At 39.0% G+C, this 16,418-nt stretch overlaps 1 pseudogene; it reads left to right on the forward strand.

The window, feature by feature from the left end:
- Positions 1-1,297: 1,297 nt before the first annotated feature.
- Positions 1,298-2,287, forward strand: LOC129025160 (serine/threonine-protein kinase B-raf-like; annotated as a pseudogene).
- Positions 2,288-16,418: the final 14,131 nt, after the last annotated feature.

Genomic DNA, 16,418 nt, shown 5'->3' on the forward strand with positions numbered 1-16,418 from the left:
TAGAACTTCTGATATTCTTTCTGGAATCATGTGGATGCCACGGCTCAACAAGGCATAATTCAAGAGCTTCTCTTTTATTCTTAAAAGCAAATTTCTCGAGGTTGACCTAGAAGGGAGAGTGATGTACCTGGTCTAAAATCAAGAGTGTCATTCACTTTTAAAGAGATGTGACTTAGAACTTCCCTTTCCCTGGGAATTTAGGTAAATATAGCTTGAGTCCTCAATTTTATAACCTGTGCAAGTCTAGTATTCTCCCCATGATTGCTGTGAATGTTCAGTCTTATATCTTCCCATATGCCTCTCTGCTATTTAGAGACAGAAAGTAGGTATTAGTGGTTGCTCTCCCCACCCCAGTGATAGGGGTGGGGAGAGTTGTGAGGGGAAATGAGGAGCGACTGCTACTGTGAATGCAATTTATTTTAGAGGTGATGAAAATGATGTAAAACTGATTGTGGTGATGGTTACACAACTGTGAATTTATGAAAAATCATTAAATTGTATGGGTGTATTCACTTTAAATGGGTGAATTGTATAGTAGGTAAATTTTATTTCAATAAAGGTGTTACTTTTTTTAAAAAAAGTAAGGACATGTGTAGATTTATTAGGTATTGCAGATTTGCCACCAGAAGTGTTGTAGCAGTTTGCTTTCTCACCATGAATGTATGAGAGTGCCTGTTTCCTCGCAGCTTCACCAACAGAATATGTTGTCATTTTTTTTTGCCAGTCTGATAGGTGAGAAATTGTGTCTCAGTGTATTTTTACTTTGCATTTCTCTAATTCTGAATTTGAACATCTTTTCATATGTTTGAGGATAGTTTTTATATCTTTTGTGTGAATTGTCTGTTTATGTATTTTCCCTATTTTTCTATTGGGTTTTTGGTTTTATTCATTCAATTTTTAAGAGTTCTTTGTATGTCAGGAATATCAGCCATAGTCTGTCAGTATCCACATCCTTAACCATTACATTCCATTGACTTCCTGCTCTGGCACTTTATCCACTTAAACCCAATTTTTCTAACTTCTATAATTGTAAATGTCTCAAATACTTATCATAGAATGATTTAAATGTAGTATAGGCCCTTAAAACCTACTATTTAGAGGCATGTTTCAAGCCATGTTCTCCTGAAGCTCTACCAGTTCTGGGAAAATGGAGGTAGGTAGTACAGCTGGATAGCCTATTCTGGGAGATTTGGGGAAGTATTTGCTTCTAAGACTCTTTGCTATTTATTTTTCTCTATAGCCCCAGCCCTAAAAAATGAAGAACCTAATATCTCTCTGTTGCAATCACATTTATCAAATGAAAACACTTGGTAGACAGGACTGGAATGATGATTGGGAGATTCCTGATGGGCAGATTACAGTGGGACAAAGAATTGGATCTGGATCATTTGGAACAGTCTACAAGGGAAAGTGGCATGGTGATGTGGCAGTGAAAATGTTGAATGTGGCAGCACCTACATCTCAGCAGTTACAAGCCTTCAAAAATGAAGGAGGAGTACTCAGGAAAACATAACACGTGAATATCCTACTCTTCATGGGCTATTCCACAAAGCCACAACTGGCTATTGTTACCCAGTGGTGTGAGGGCTCCAGCTTGTATTACCATCTCCATATAATTGAGACCAAATCTGAGATGATCAAACTTATAGATATTGCACAACAGACTGCACAGGGCATGGATTACTGACACGCCAAGTCAATCATCCACAGAGACCTCCAGAATAATAATATAGTTCTTCATGAAGACCTCACAGTGAAAATAGGTGATTTTGGTCTAGCCACAGTGAAATCTTGATGGAGTGGGTCCCATCAGTTTGAACAGTTGTCTGGATCTTTTTTGTGTATGGCACCAGAAGTCATCAGAATGCAAGGTAAAAATTCATACAGCTTTCAGTCAGATGTATGTGCATTTGGGATTGTTCTGCATGAATTGATGACTGGACAGTTACCTTATACAAACATCAACAACAAGGACCAGAAAATTTTTATGGTGGGACAAGGATACCTATCTCCAGATCTCAGTAAGGTATGGAGTAACTGTCCAAAAGCCATGAAGAGATTAATGGCAGAGTGCCTCAAAAAGAACAGAGATGAGAGACCACTCTTTCCCCAAATTCTCGCCTCTATTAAGCTGCTGGCCCGCTCATTGCCAAAACTTCACCGCAGTGCATCAGAACCCTCCTTAAATTGGGCTGGTTTCCAAACAGAGGATTTTAGTCTATATGCTTGTTCTTCTCCAAAAACACCCATCCAGGCAGGGGGATATGGTTCATTTCTTGTCTACTGAAACAAGTGAGAGAGTGCAGGAGAGTAGAAACAAAGGGAAAATAAATGAACATATGTTTGCTTATATGTTAAATTGAATAAAATATTCTTTTTTTAAAGGTGAACCAAAGAAAACTTGTGTAGTTAAAGACTAGATATAATTTTTCCCCAAACTAATATTTATACTTAACATTGGATTTTTAACATCCAAGGATTAAAATACATAGACATTGCTAAAAATTGGCAGTGCCTCTTCTAGAGGCTTTACTTTCTGTTACGGGTTTGTTTCATTCACTTGGTTATTTTATGTATTAAACTTCAGTTTTCTCATGCAGCTTTTGTCATTAGCTATCACATGTCCACTAGGGACTCCAGAAGAAGACCATACCTGTGCCTATGTTTGCAGGTGGGAAGTTGGCAGTAGGTTAACCTGGGTTAGATAAGGCAAACTGAATATATCTAATTTAGGAAATCACTAGAATTTAATAATTCTATTTTTATTCTTAATACTTTTCTTTCTTTCTTTCTTTTTTTTTTTTTTTTTTTGAGACAGAATCTTGCTCTGTTGCCCAGGCTAGGGTGCAGTGGTGCGATCTCGGCTCACTGCAAGCTCCGCCTCCTGGGTTCGTGCCATTTTCCCGCCGCAGCCTCCAGAATAGCTGGGACGACAGGCGCCCACCACCACGCCCGGCTAATTTTGTTTTTGTATTTTTAGTAGAGATGAGGTTTCACCATGTTAGCCAGGATGGTCTCCATCTTCTGATCTTGTGATCTGCCTGCTTCGGCCTCCCCAAGTGCTGAGATTACAGGCATGAGCCACCGCGCCCAGCCCTTAATACTTTTTCTATAATGATTTCTTTTTACAACAATTTGGAAAATGTGGATATCCCTTATTTCCTTGAAGCAATGAACTAAATTTCTTTTTATAAATTGTGAGTGCAGGTGACCAAAAATATTGCGGAGGAGCAGCATACTTGACATGAGTAAAATGTCTTAACTTTGGATTTTTAGTGGGAAAATGTTATAAATTGGAATTCCTTTTAAATAACTTTTAAAAAAATATATTAAGGATGTCTTGCTTATGTAGAAGTCAAATTTCATTGCAAATGTATTGCCCCCTTCACACCCACTTCCTCCCCTGCAAAAAATCTTCACAGAATTCTGTGAGAACTTTTAGGTGTGTTTTTCTTTGAGATAACTCTGGTTTCCAAACACCAGGTAATAGATATTTTAAAGTTGCTTATTAGATTATTCTTACCTGTTATTATGCATATTTTAGCAATCACCTTATCATTGTCTCATGAAATTTCTGTCCTCCTTATATTCTTTGCCCAGCAAGATTCTACTTATGATGAATGAATGCTATTCTCCTTTTTGCATTCCATAGTATGAAGTATTTGTTAGCATTCTCTAATACTTATACTTTGTTGTGTAGAAAATGACTCTAATGTGATGGTCAGTGTATTCTTACTGTGATTCAGGAAATCAAAAGTAGACAGCAACAGCAGGTGGTCCTATCAAAGATTTGGCCATCTCTCTACTTAATTGTCAGCCTCTTAACTCTATCTTCAGTTACTCAATTTGGTTTTGTCATGATTTTTAAATGTAGCCAATAGTTCAAGATTCTTCCAGTGAATACACATCTGTATAAATGCTTCTTTGAAGTCAATAAAGAATAAAATTGAGAAGACTTTAAATTAATGATAATTTAGTTTTTAAGTACCCAAAAATAAATTTTTGAAACATTATCTTTACTTGAATAGTTAGATGTCATCCAGGAAAATCACTCAATAATAATTATGGCAAACCGTTGGCCCCTCATTTGGGTAGCTTAAGATAAGTAATGCCATTATTATTTCAGAATTGTTTCATGACTTTCAGTTTAGTTAAGAAAATGAAAAGGAGTATTTCTCATATTTTAAAAAATGAGACTAAGAAAAGAATAAAGAAATGTAACTATTGGAAAATATCAAAGCATATTATTTTTAAAGCCTTCGGTGGCACTAAAGATATGATTATTAGCAATTGTTAGATAGGGTTTTACTCATTCAAAATAGAAGACTAGCAAGCATGTAACTAACAAGAGTTTTAAAAAACTTGACTTTGTCTGTGGAATACTCTGAAAGTTTGGCCATTTTGAGGCACAAGGTTTATTGATAGAGGTCTTTCTATAATTTCCCAGCATACCTGCCTCACTGTTATCTTCCTTCCATTTTTCACTCTCTTTTTCTTCTCAGTGCCATCCTGCCTAGGCTCCCATTATCTGCATCTGATGCCTTTCCTTTCTTTCTTTGCTAGTCTCCTTTGCAGTGGGACATGGCTAAGCTCTGTAGAGCTGCCCGGAAACTCATTGTCCCATTCTGTAGCCAGTAAAACATGCCTCCAAAGTATCACAGAGTAATTCTACTCTCCCTTCCAAATTAAGCCCACCAGAAATGTTAGTGAAAGGACATTAAAAATGTAACAGGTGGCATGTTTGGCTAACATGGATCTGGAGAAATAGGAAGCAGTAGAATTAAATGTTTCACTTTTAGGTTTAATTGTATTTTTTCTTGGGTTTTGTTTTATGCTGAGTTTTAAATATATTCTCCAAATAAAAACATTATTTTTCCTAACCAAAAAAAAAAAAAACATATATCCACACAAAACTTTGTACACAAATGTTATAGTGGCTTTATTCATAATAGCTAAAAAGTAGGAAAAATCCAGATGCCTTTAACAAGTAAATGAGTAAGCAAATTACAGTACATTTATACCATGGAATATTACTCAGAAACAAATAGGAATAAGCTATACATAGATGCAAATTGGACAATTCTCAAAGGCATTATACTGAATGAAAAAAAGCCAGTCTCAAAATGTTGCATAGAATAATATTCCATTTACAGATCATTCTCAAAAAGACAAAATTAAAGTGTCAAAATCAGATAGTGGGTCTCAGGAGTTAAGGGTGGTGATAGGATATGACTACAAAGTAATAGCATGAGGGAGTATTTTGGATACTGTAGCTGTCCTTTGTCATGATTATGATAGTGTTATATGAGCCTATGCCTGTGTAAAAATTCATGGAACTGTAGACCAAAAATGCCATTTTGCTTTATTATAAAAACTGAATTTAAAATAAATTTAATATAAACATACTAACCATGTAGTTAATTAAGTATGGATGCAAATCACTCAAAATAGTGGAATGGAGCTAATATAGTGAACCTTAAGTATTCAGCAGAGGAATTGGGGATTTGTTCATCAAGTAGTGGTGAGGAAGTGAACATTTAAGTTGAGCAGTGAAAAGTCTTTTGGGAGTTGATTTATACAAATACCACTTTGAAAAGAATGGACGACAGATGGAAAGAAGTGAAACAGAAAACGGGAAATATTCTGTATGAGAGATAGTAAACATCTAAAAGGAAAAGGAGAGCAAGAAGAGAAAAGGTTTGGTGAGGTCTAGATTTGTTACATATTATGATAAAATCTACAGGAATTTGTCACTGATTTGACTGGCAGGAAAAAAATGCTGTTAGTAAGTTCTTTATTTGAAAGGACCCTTCGTTCCTGGGTTGTGGCTAAGACCCCAACTTTATAAAATTCTAGAACAGCAGGACTTTGAGTATACATTTGTTCGGCAACACTCTATCTTGTGTCAGAATGGAAGTTCTGGAATGCAGATCCTGGGACACATCTAGCCATGCCGAAGTCTGCAGACTCCTCACGACCTGATTGTTCTGTGAGTGCTGGCACTGTCCCCAGATTCTCAAAGTAATAATAGCTGAAACTTACTGCTTACCATGTGCTAGGCACTGCTTTTTTTTTTTATTATACTTTAAGTTTTAGGGTACATGTGCACAACGTACAGGTTTGTTACATAAGTATACATGTGCCATGTTGGTGTGCTACACCCATTATCTCTTCATTTAACATTAGGTATATCTCCTAATGCTATCCCTCCCCCGTCCCCCAACCCCACAACAGGCCCTGGGGTGTGATGTTCCCCTTCCTGTGTCCATGTGTTCTCATTGTTCAATTCCCACCTGTGAGTGAGAAAATGCGGTGTTTGTTTTTTAGTCCTTGCGATAGTTTGCTGAGAATGATGGTCTCCACCTTCATCCATGTCCCTACCTTTGTAGGGACATGAACTCATCCTTTTTTATGGCTGCTTAGTATTCCATGGTGTATATGTGCCACATTTTCTTAATCCAGTCTATCATTGTTGGACATTTGGGTTGGTTCCAAGTCTTTGCTATTGTGAATAGTGCCGCAATAAACATACGTGTGCAAGTGTCTTTATAGCAGCATGATTTATAATCCTTTGGGTATATACCCAGGAATGGGATGGCTGGGTCAAATGGTATTTCTAGTTCTAGATCCCTGAGGAATCACCACACTGACTTCCACAATGGTTGAACTAGTTTACAGTCCCACCAACAGTGTAAAAGTGTTCCTACTTCTCCACATCCTCTCCAGCACCTGTTGTTTCCTGACTTTCTAATGATTGCCATTCTAACTGGTGTGAGATGGTATCTCACTGTGGTTTTGATTTGCATTTCTCTGATGGCCAGTGATGGTGAGCAGTTTTTCATGTGTGTTTTGGCTGCATAAATGTCTTCTTTTGAGAAGTGTCTGTTCATATCTGTCGCCCACTTGTTGATGGGGTTGTTTGCTTTTTTCTTGTAAATTTGTTTGAGTTCATTGTAGATTCTGCATATTAGCCCTTTGTCAGATGCATAGAATTCAAAAATTTTCTCCCATTCTGTAGGTTGCCTGTTCACTCTGATGGTAGTTTCTTTTGCTGTGCAGAAGCTCTTTAGTTTAATGAGATACCATTTGTCAATTTTGGCTTTTGTTGCCGTTGCTTTTGGTGTTTTAGACATGAAGTCCTTGCCCGTGCCTATGTACTGAATGGTACTGCCTAGGTTTTCTTCTAGTGTTTTTATGGTTTTAGGTCTAACATTTAAGTCTTTAATCCATCTTGAATTAATTTTTGTGTAAGGTGTAAGGAAGGGATCCAGTTTCAGCTTTCTCCATATGGCTAGCCAGTTTTCCCAGCATCATTTATTAAATAGGGAATCCTTTCCTCATTTCTTGTTTTTGTCAGGTTCATCAAGGATCAGATAGTTGTAGATATGTGGCATTAATTTTGAGGGCTCTGTTCTGTTCCATTGGTTGATATCTCTGTTTTGGTACCAGTACCATGTTGTTTTGGTTACTGTAGCCTTGTAGTATAGTTTGAAGCCAGGTAGCATTATGCCTCCAGCTTTGTTCTTATGGCTTAGGATTGACTTGACAATGTGGTCTCTTCTTGGTTCCATATGAAATTTAAAGTAGTTTTTTCCAATTCTATGAAGAAAGTCATTGGTAGCTTGATGGGGATGGCATTCAATCTCTAAATTACCTTGGGCAGTATGGCCATTTTCACGATATTGATTCTTCCTACCCATGAGCATGGAACGTTCTTCCATTTGTTTGTATCCTCTTTTATTTCATTGGGTAGTGGTTTGTAGTTCTCCTTGAAGAGGTCCTTCAATTCCCTTGTAAGTTGGATTCCTAGGTATTTTATTATCTTTGAAGCAATTGTGAATGGGAGTTCACTCATAATTGGGCTCTCTTTCTGTTATTGGCGTATAAGAATGCTTGTGATTTTTGCACATTGATTTTGTATCCTGAGACTTTGCTGAAGTTGCCCATCCACTTAAGGAGATTTTGGGCTGAGACGAAGGGGTTTTCTAGATGTGCAATCATGTCATCTGCAAACAGGGACAATTTGACTTCCTCTTTTCCTAATTGAATACCCTTTATTTCCTTCTCCTAGCTGATTGCCAGAAATTCCAACACTATGTTGAATAGGAGTGGTGAAAGAGAGCATCCTTGTCTTGTGCCACTTTTCAAAGGGAATGCTTCCAGTTTTTGCCCATTCAGTATGATTTTGTCTGTGGGTTTGTCATAGATAGCTGTTATTATTTTGATATATGTCCCATCAATACCTAATTTATTGAGAGTTTTTAGCATGAAGAGTTGTTGAATTTTGTCAAAGGTCTTTTCTGCATCTATTGTGATAATCTTGTGGTTTTTGTCTTTGCTTCTGTTTATATGCTGGATTGTGTCTATTGATTTGCATATGTTTAACCAGCCTTGCATCCCAGTGATGAAGCCCACTTGATCATGGTGGATAAGCTTTTTGATGTGCTGCTGGATTCGGTTTGCCAGTATTTTATTGAGGATTTTTGAATCGATGTTCATCAGGGATATTGGTCAAAAATTCTCTTTTTTGTTGTGTCTCTGCCAGGCTTTGGTATCAGGATGATGCTGGCCTCATAAAATGAGTTAGGGAGGAGTCCCTCTTTTTCTATTGATTGGAATAGTTTCAGAAGGAATGTACCAGCTCCTCCTCGTACCTCTGGTAGAATTCGGCTGTGAATCCATCTGGTCCTGGACTTTTTTTGGTTGGTAAGCTATTAAGTATTGCCTCAATTTCAGAGCCTCTTATTGGTCTATTCAGAGATTCAGCTTCTTCCTTGTTTAGTCTTGGGAGGGTGTATGTGTCAAGGAATTTATCCATTTCTTCTAGATTTTCTAGTTTATTTGCGTAGAGGTGTTTATAGTATTCTCTGATGGTAGTTTGTATTTCTGTGGGATCGGTGGTGATATCCCCTTTATCGTTTTTTATTGCGTCTATTTGATTCTTCTCTCTTTTCTTCTTTATTAGTCTTGCTAGCGGTCTATCAATTTTGTTGATCTTTTCAAAACACCAGCTCCCAGATTCATTGATTTTTTGAAGAGTTTTTTTATGTCTCTATTTCCTTCAGTTCTGCTCTGATCTTAGTTGTTTCTTGCCTTCTGCTAGCTTTTGAATGGGTTTCCTCTTGCTTCTCTAGTTCTTTTAATTGTGATGTTAGGGTGTCAATTTTCGATCTTTCCTGCTTTGTCTTGTGGGCATTTAGTGCTATAAATTTCCCTCTACACACTGCTTTAAATGTGTCCCAGAGATTCTGGTATGTTACGTCTTTGTTATCATTGGTTTCAAAGAACTTATTTATTTCTGCCTTCATTTTGTTATGTACCCAGTAGTCATTCAGGAGCAGGTTGTTCAGTTTCCATGTAGTTGAGCAGTTTTGAGTGAGTTTCTTAATCCTGAGTTCTAGTTTGATTGCACTGTGGTCTGAGAGAGTTTGTTATCATTTCTGTTCTTTTACATGTGCTGAGCAGTGCTTTACTTCCAACTATGTGGTCAGTTTTGGAATAGGTGTGGTGTGGTGCTGAGAACAATGTATATTCTGTGTATTTGGGGTGGAGAATTCTGTTGATGTCTATTAGGTCTTCTTGGTGCAGAGCTGAGTTCAATTCCTGGATATCCTTGTTAACTTTCTGTCTCATTGATCTGTCTAATGTTGACAGTGGGGTGTTAAAGTCTCCCATTATTAATGTGTGGGAGTCTAAGTCTCTTTGTAGGTCACTCAGGACTTGCTTTATGAATCTGGGTGCTCCTGTATTGGGTGCATATATATTTAGGATAGTTAGCTCTTCTTGTTGAATTGATCCCTTTACCATTATGTAATGGCCTTCTTTGTCTCTTTTGATCTTTGTTGGTTTAATTGTACACCTAGAAAACCTCATTGTCTCAGCCCAAAATCTCCTTAAGCTGATAAGCAACTTCAGCAAAGTCTCAGGATACAAAATCAATGTACAAAAATCACAAGTATTCTTATATACCAATAACACACAAACAGAGACTCAAATCATGAGTGAACTCCCATTCACAATTGCTTCAAAGAGAATAAAATACCTAGGAATCCAACTTACAAGGGATGTGAAGGACCTCTTCAAGGAGAACTACAAACCACTGCTCAATGAAATAAAAGACGATACAAACAAATGGAAGAACATTCCATGCTCATGGGTAGGAAGAATCAATATCGTGAAAATGGCCATACTGCCCAAGGTAATTTAGAGATTGAATGCCATCCCCATCAAGCTACCAATGACTTTCTTCACAGAACTGGAAAAAACTACTTTAAATTTCATATGGTACCAAAAAAGAGCCCGCATTGCCAAGTCAATCCTAAGCCAAAAGAACAAAGCTGGAGGCATCACACTACCTGACTTCAAACTATACTACAAGGCTACAGTAACCAAAACAGCATGGTACTGGTACCAAAACAGAGATATAGATCAATGGAACAGAACAGAGCCCTCAGAAATAACGCCGCATATCTACAACTATCTGATCTTTGACAAACCTGAGAAAAACAAGCAATGGGGAAAGGATTCCCTATTTATTAAATGGTGCTGGGGAAACTGGCTAGCCAGATGTAGGAAGCTGAAACTGGATCCCTTCCTTACACCTTATTCAAAAATTAATTCAAGATGGATTAAAGAGTTAAATGTTAGACCTAAAACCATAAAAACACTAGAAGAAAACCTAGGCATTACCATTCAGGACATAGGCATGGGCAAGGACTTCATGTCTAAAACACCAAAAGCAATGGCAAGAAAAGCCAAAATTGACAAATGGGATCTAATTAAACTAAAGAGCTTCTGCACAGCAAAAGAAACTACCATCAGAGTGAACACGCAACCTACAAAATGGGAGAAAATTTTTGCAATCTACTCATCTGACAAAGGGCTAATATCCAGAATCTACAATGAACTCAGTCAAATTTACAAGAGAAAAACAAACAACCCCATCAAAAAGTGGGCAAAAGACATGAACAGACACTTCTCAAAGAAGACATTTATGCAGCCAAAAAACACATGAAGAAATGCTCACCATCACTGGCCATCAGAGAAATGCAAATCAAAACCACAATGTGATACCATCTCACAGCAGTTAGAATAGCAATCATTAAAAAGTCAGGAAACAACAGGTGCTGGAGAGGATCTGCAGAAACAAGAACACTTTGACACTGTTGGTGGGACTGTAAACTAGTTCAACCATTGTGGAAGTCAGTGTGGCGATTCCTCAGGGATCTAGAACTAGAAATACCATTTGACCCAGCCATCCCATTACTGGGTATATACCCAAAGGACTATAAATCATGTTGCTATAAAGACACATGCACACGTATGTGTATTGCGGCACTATTCACAACAGCAAAGACTTGGAACCAACCCAAATGTCCAACAATGATAGACTGGATTAAGAAAATGTCACACATATACACCGTGGAATACTATGCAGCCATAAAAAATGATGAGTTCATGTCGTTTGTTGGGACATGGATGAAATTGGAAATCATCATTCTCAGTAAACTATCACAAGGACAAAAAACTAAACACCACATATTCTCACTCATAGGTGGGAATTGAACAATGAGAACACATGGACACAGGAAGGGGAACATCACACTCTGGGGACTGTTGTGGGGTGGGGGGAGGGGGTAGGGATCGCATTGGGAGATATACCTAATGCTAAATGGCGAGTTAATGGGTGTAGCACACCAACATGGCACATGTATACATATGTAACTAACCTGCACATTATGCACATGTACCTTAAAACTTAAAGTATAATAATAAAATAAAATAAAATAATAATCAATAAAAAATAAAGTCTGTTTTATCAGAGACTAGGATTGCAACTCCTGCCTTTTTTTGTTTTCATTTGCTTGGTAGATGTTCCTCCATCCCTTTATTTTCAACCTATGTGTGTCTCTGCACGTGAGATGAGTTTCCTGAATACAGCACACTGTTTGGTCTTGACTCTTTATCCAATTTGCCAGTCTGTGTCTTTTGATTGGAGCATTTAGCCCATTTACATTTAACCTTAATATTGCTATGTATGAATTTGATCCTGTCATTATGATGGTAGCTGGTTGTTTTGTCGTTAGTTGATGCAGTTTCTTCCTAGCCTCGATGGTCTTTACAATTTGGCATGTTTTTGCAGCGACTGGTACCGGTTGTTCCTTTCCATGTTTAGTGCTTCCTTCAGGAGCTCTTGTAGGGCAGGCCTGGTGGTGACAAAATCTCTCAGCATTTGCTTGTCTGTAAAGGATTTTATTTCCCCTTCACTTATGAAGCTTAGTTTGGCTGGCTATGAAATTCTGGGTTGAAATTTTTTTTCTTTAAGAATGTTGAATATTGGCCCCCACTCTCTTCTGGCTTGTAGGGTTTCTGCCGAGAGATCAGCTGTTAGTCTGATGGGCTTCCCTTTTAGGGTAACCCAACCTTTCTCTCTGGCTGCCCTTAACATTCTTTCCTTCATTTCAACTTTGGTGAATCTGACAATTATGTGTCTTGGAGTTGCTCTTCTCGAGGAGTATCTTTGTGGCGTTCTCTGTATTTCCTGAATCTGAATGTTGGCCTGCCTTGCTAGATTGAGGAAGTTCTGGATAATATCCTTTAGAGTGTTTTCCAACTTGGTTCCATTCTTCTAGTCACTTTCAGGTACACCAGTCAGACGCAGATTTGGTCTTTTCACATAGTCCCTTATTTCTTGGAGGCTTTGTTCATTTCTTTTTGTTCTTTTTTCTCTAAACTTCTCTTCTTGCTTCATTTTATTCATTTGATCTTCCATCACTGATACTCTTTCTTCTAGTTGATCGAATTGTCTACTGAGGCTTGTGCATTCATCACGTAGTTCTCGTGCTGTGGTTTTCATCTCCATCAGGTCCTTTAAGGACTTCTCTGCATTGGTTATTCTAGTTAGCCATTCATCTAATCTTTTTTTCAAGGTTTTTAACTTCTTTATCATGGGTTCAACTTCCTCCTTTAGCTCAGAGTAGTTTGATTGTCTGAAGCCTTCTTCTCTCAACTCGTGAAAGTCATTCTCCATCCAGCTTTGTTCCGTTGCTGGTGAGGAGCTGCATTCCTTTGGAGGAGGAGAGGCACTCTGAGTTTTAGAATTTTCAGTTTTTCTGCTTTGTTTTTTCCCCATCATTGTGTTTGTATCTACCTTTGGTCTTTGATGATGGTGACGTACAGATGGGGTTTTGGTGTGGATGTTCTTTCTGTTTGTTAGTTTTTCTTCTAACAGTCAGGACCCTCAGCTGCAGGTTTGTTGGAGTTTGCCAGAAGTCCACTCCAGACCCTGTTTGCCTGGGTATCAGCAGCGGAGGCTGCAGAACAGCTGATATTGATGAACAGCAAAGGTTGCTGCCTGATCTTTCCTCTGGATGTTTTGTCTCAGAGGAGTACTCAGCCGTGTGAGGTGTCAGTCTGCCCCTACTGGTTCGTGCCTCCCAGTTAGGCTACTCTGGGGTCAGGGACCCACTTGAGGAGGCAGTCTGTCCGTTCTCAGATCTCAAGCTGTGTGCTGGGAGAACCACTACTGTCTTCAAAGCTGTCAGACAGGGACATTTAAGTCTGCAGAGGTTTGTGCTGCCTTTTGTTTGGCTATGCCCTGTCCCCAGAGGTGGAGTCTACAGAGGCAGGCAGGCCTTCTTGAGCTGCAGTGGGTTCCACCCAGTTCTAGCTTCCTGGCCACTTTGTTTACCTACTCAAGTCTTGGCAATGGCAGGCACCCCTCCCCCAGCCTCGCTGCGAGCTTGCAGATTGATCTCAGACTGCTGTGCCAGCAATGAGTGAGGCTCCGTGGGCGTGGGACCCTCCGAGCCAGGCATGGGATATAATCTCCTGGTGTGCCGTTTGGTAAGACTGTCAGAAAAGTGCAGTATTAGGGTGGGAGTGACCCGATTTTCCAGGTGCCATCTGTCACCCCTTTCCTTGGCTAGGAAAGGGAGTTCCCTGACCCCTTGCACTTCCCGGGTGAAGCGATGCCTCTCCCTGCTTCGGCTCACGCTCACTGTGCTACACCCACTGTCCTGCACCCACTTTCTGACAATCCCCAGTGAAATGATCCTGGTACCTCAGTTGGAAATGCAGAAATCATTTGTCTTCTGTGTTTCTCATGCTGGGAGCTGTTCCTATTTGGCCGTCTTGGCTCAGGCCTTGCTTTAACTGCTTTCTGTGCACCGTTTGTTTAATCATGTTAAAAACTATGAGATTATACCATTATCGTTCCCTGTTTGGAGGTGTAGTAATTAAGACACAGACTTGGCTACAATTCATATAGAAATTAAGTGATTGAGCCAATATTGAAAACTTAGGTAGCCTGACTCCGTGGCCAAGGCTCTTGAATATTATGCTTTGCTACCTCATAAGAGGCCAAAGATCCTTGAAAGAAGTTGAGTAGAAAGAGAAAAACTCCTAGTAGCTTTCTTTGCCTTGACTACTTCCCTTCAATGATTTCTTCTTTCTGTGTTACCTATATTATTGTTATTTTGCCTATGATTAAATACTCCTGTCTCATTAACACTCCCCTCACAGTGACTTGGTAGGAAATCTCTTCTTAGTAGTCCTCATATCCCTGCCTCTATTTTAAGTATTTTATGTGGTGCTTGGTGAGTACTCCTACTAGTTTATCCTAATATGGAACTCTATGCTTGCATATTTCAGAGTCAGAAAGTGAGTGGGGCTGATGGACTGCTGGGATAAACAGAGCAGGCTTTCTATATGAGTTAGTTCATGGGTATGTGGAATGAGGATGTCTTGTCTTCATGCTAGACAAATATCAAAAACCAGGAAGAGGGAGCAAGTTTCGCTGAAGGGAGGCTATGCTTGTTAATACTAAGTCAAGGAAACTACAGGCAGCTGGTCAAAGCTAGCCTATTACCAGTTTTTGTAAATAAAATTTTATTGGAATACAGCCATCCATTCACTTATGTATTGTCTGTGGCTGCTTTTGTGTGATGACAGTAGAATTGAGTAGTTGCAGTAGAGACCATATGGCCCACAGAGGCTAAGATAACTACTATTTGGCCCTTTGCAGTAATATTTTGCCAGCCCTTGGTGTATGAGATGGAGCATCCTGTGTTATTGGAGGTTTCTATGCAGGGAAATGCTAAGAGATTAAATTTGAGTTTTAGATAGAGACATTTGGAAGCACTGAGAAGAAGAAATCTAGATTCAGGGGCCAGAGAGATCAAAACAGGGTAAAAAAGAACTAGCGAGCCCTGAGAGCAAGTAGATAAAAGGGATTAGCATTTAGAGGTGCCAGTGAAGATAGGTTTTCCAGGATTTGACTGAAGTGTGTGTGTGCGTTTGTGTGTGTGTGTATGCATGTGTATGTTGAGAAAGGAGGATTTCCAATTCTGAGAAAATGAGAGGACAGAGAGAGGAACATAGTACAAAAAGATAGAAGAAATACCCTCCCATTTCTGTAATTTCTGTTTGAAATGACCACTACATTTCTTTCTGCAGAAAGAGTTTTCTTTGCAGAAATGTTCCCTAAGGCTGGGCGTCCAGGACCTGTATTTCTTAGGCAACAGTGCCCCTAGTGTCTATATGGCAGCATCACAATCTGATAGACAAGATTTCTTTTTTTTTTTTTTTTAGTTTATTATTATTATTATTATTATTATTATTATTATACTTTAGGTTTTATGGTACATGTGCGCAATGTGCAGGTAAGTTACATAAGTATACATGTGCCATGCTGGTGCGCTGCACCCACTAACCCGTCATCTAGCATTAGGTATATCTCCCAATGCTATCCCTCCCCCCTCCCCCCACCCCACAACAGTCCCCGAAGTGTGATGTTCCCCTTCCTGTGTCCATGTGTTCTCATTGTTCAATTCCCACCTATGAGTGAGAATATGCGGTGTTTGGTTTTTTGTTCTTGCGATAGTTTACTGAGAATGATGATTTCCAATTTCATCCATGTCCCTACAAAGGACATGAACTCGTCATTTTTTATGGCTGCATAGTATTCCATGGTGTATGTGTGCCACATTTTCTTAATCCAGTCTATCATTGTTGGACATTTGGGTTGGTTCCAAGTCTTTGCTATTGTGAATAATGCTGCAATAAACATATGTGTGCATGTGTCTTTATAGCAGCATGATTTATAGTCCTTTGGGTATATACCCAGTAATGGGATGGCTGGGTCGAATGGAATTTCTAGTTCTAGATCCCTGAGGAATCGCCACACTGACTTCCACAAGGGTTGAACTGGTTTACATTCCCACCAACAGTGTAAAAGTGTTCCTATTTCTCCACATCCTCTCCAGCACCTGTTGTTTCCTGACTTTTTAATGATTGCCATTCTAACTGGTGTGAGATTCTATCTCATTGTGGTTTTGATTTGCATTTCTCTGATGGCCAGTGATGGTGAGCATTTTTTCATGTGTTTTTTGGCTGCATAAATGTCTTCTTTGAGAAGT

This window comes from Pongo pygmaeus, chromosome X, assembly GCF_028885625.2.
Source record: "Pongo pygmaeus isolate AG05252 chromosome X, NHGRI_mPonPyg2-v2.0_pri, whole genome shotgun sequence".
NCBI lineage: Eukaryota > Metazoa > Chordata > Mammalia > Primates > Hominidae > Pongo > Pongo pygmaeus.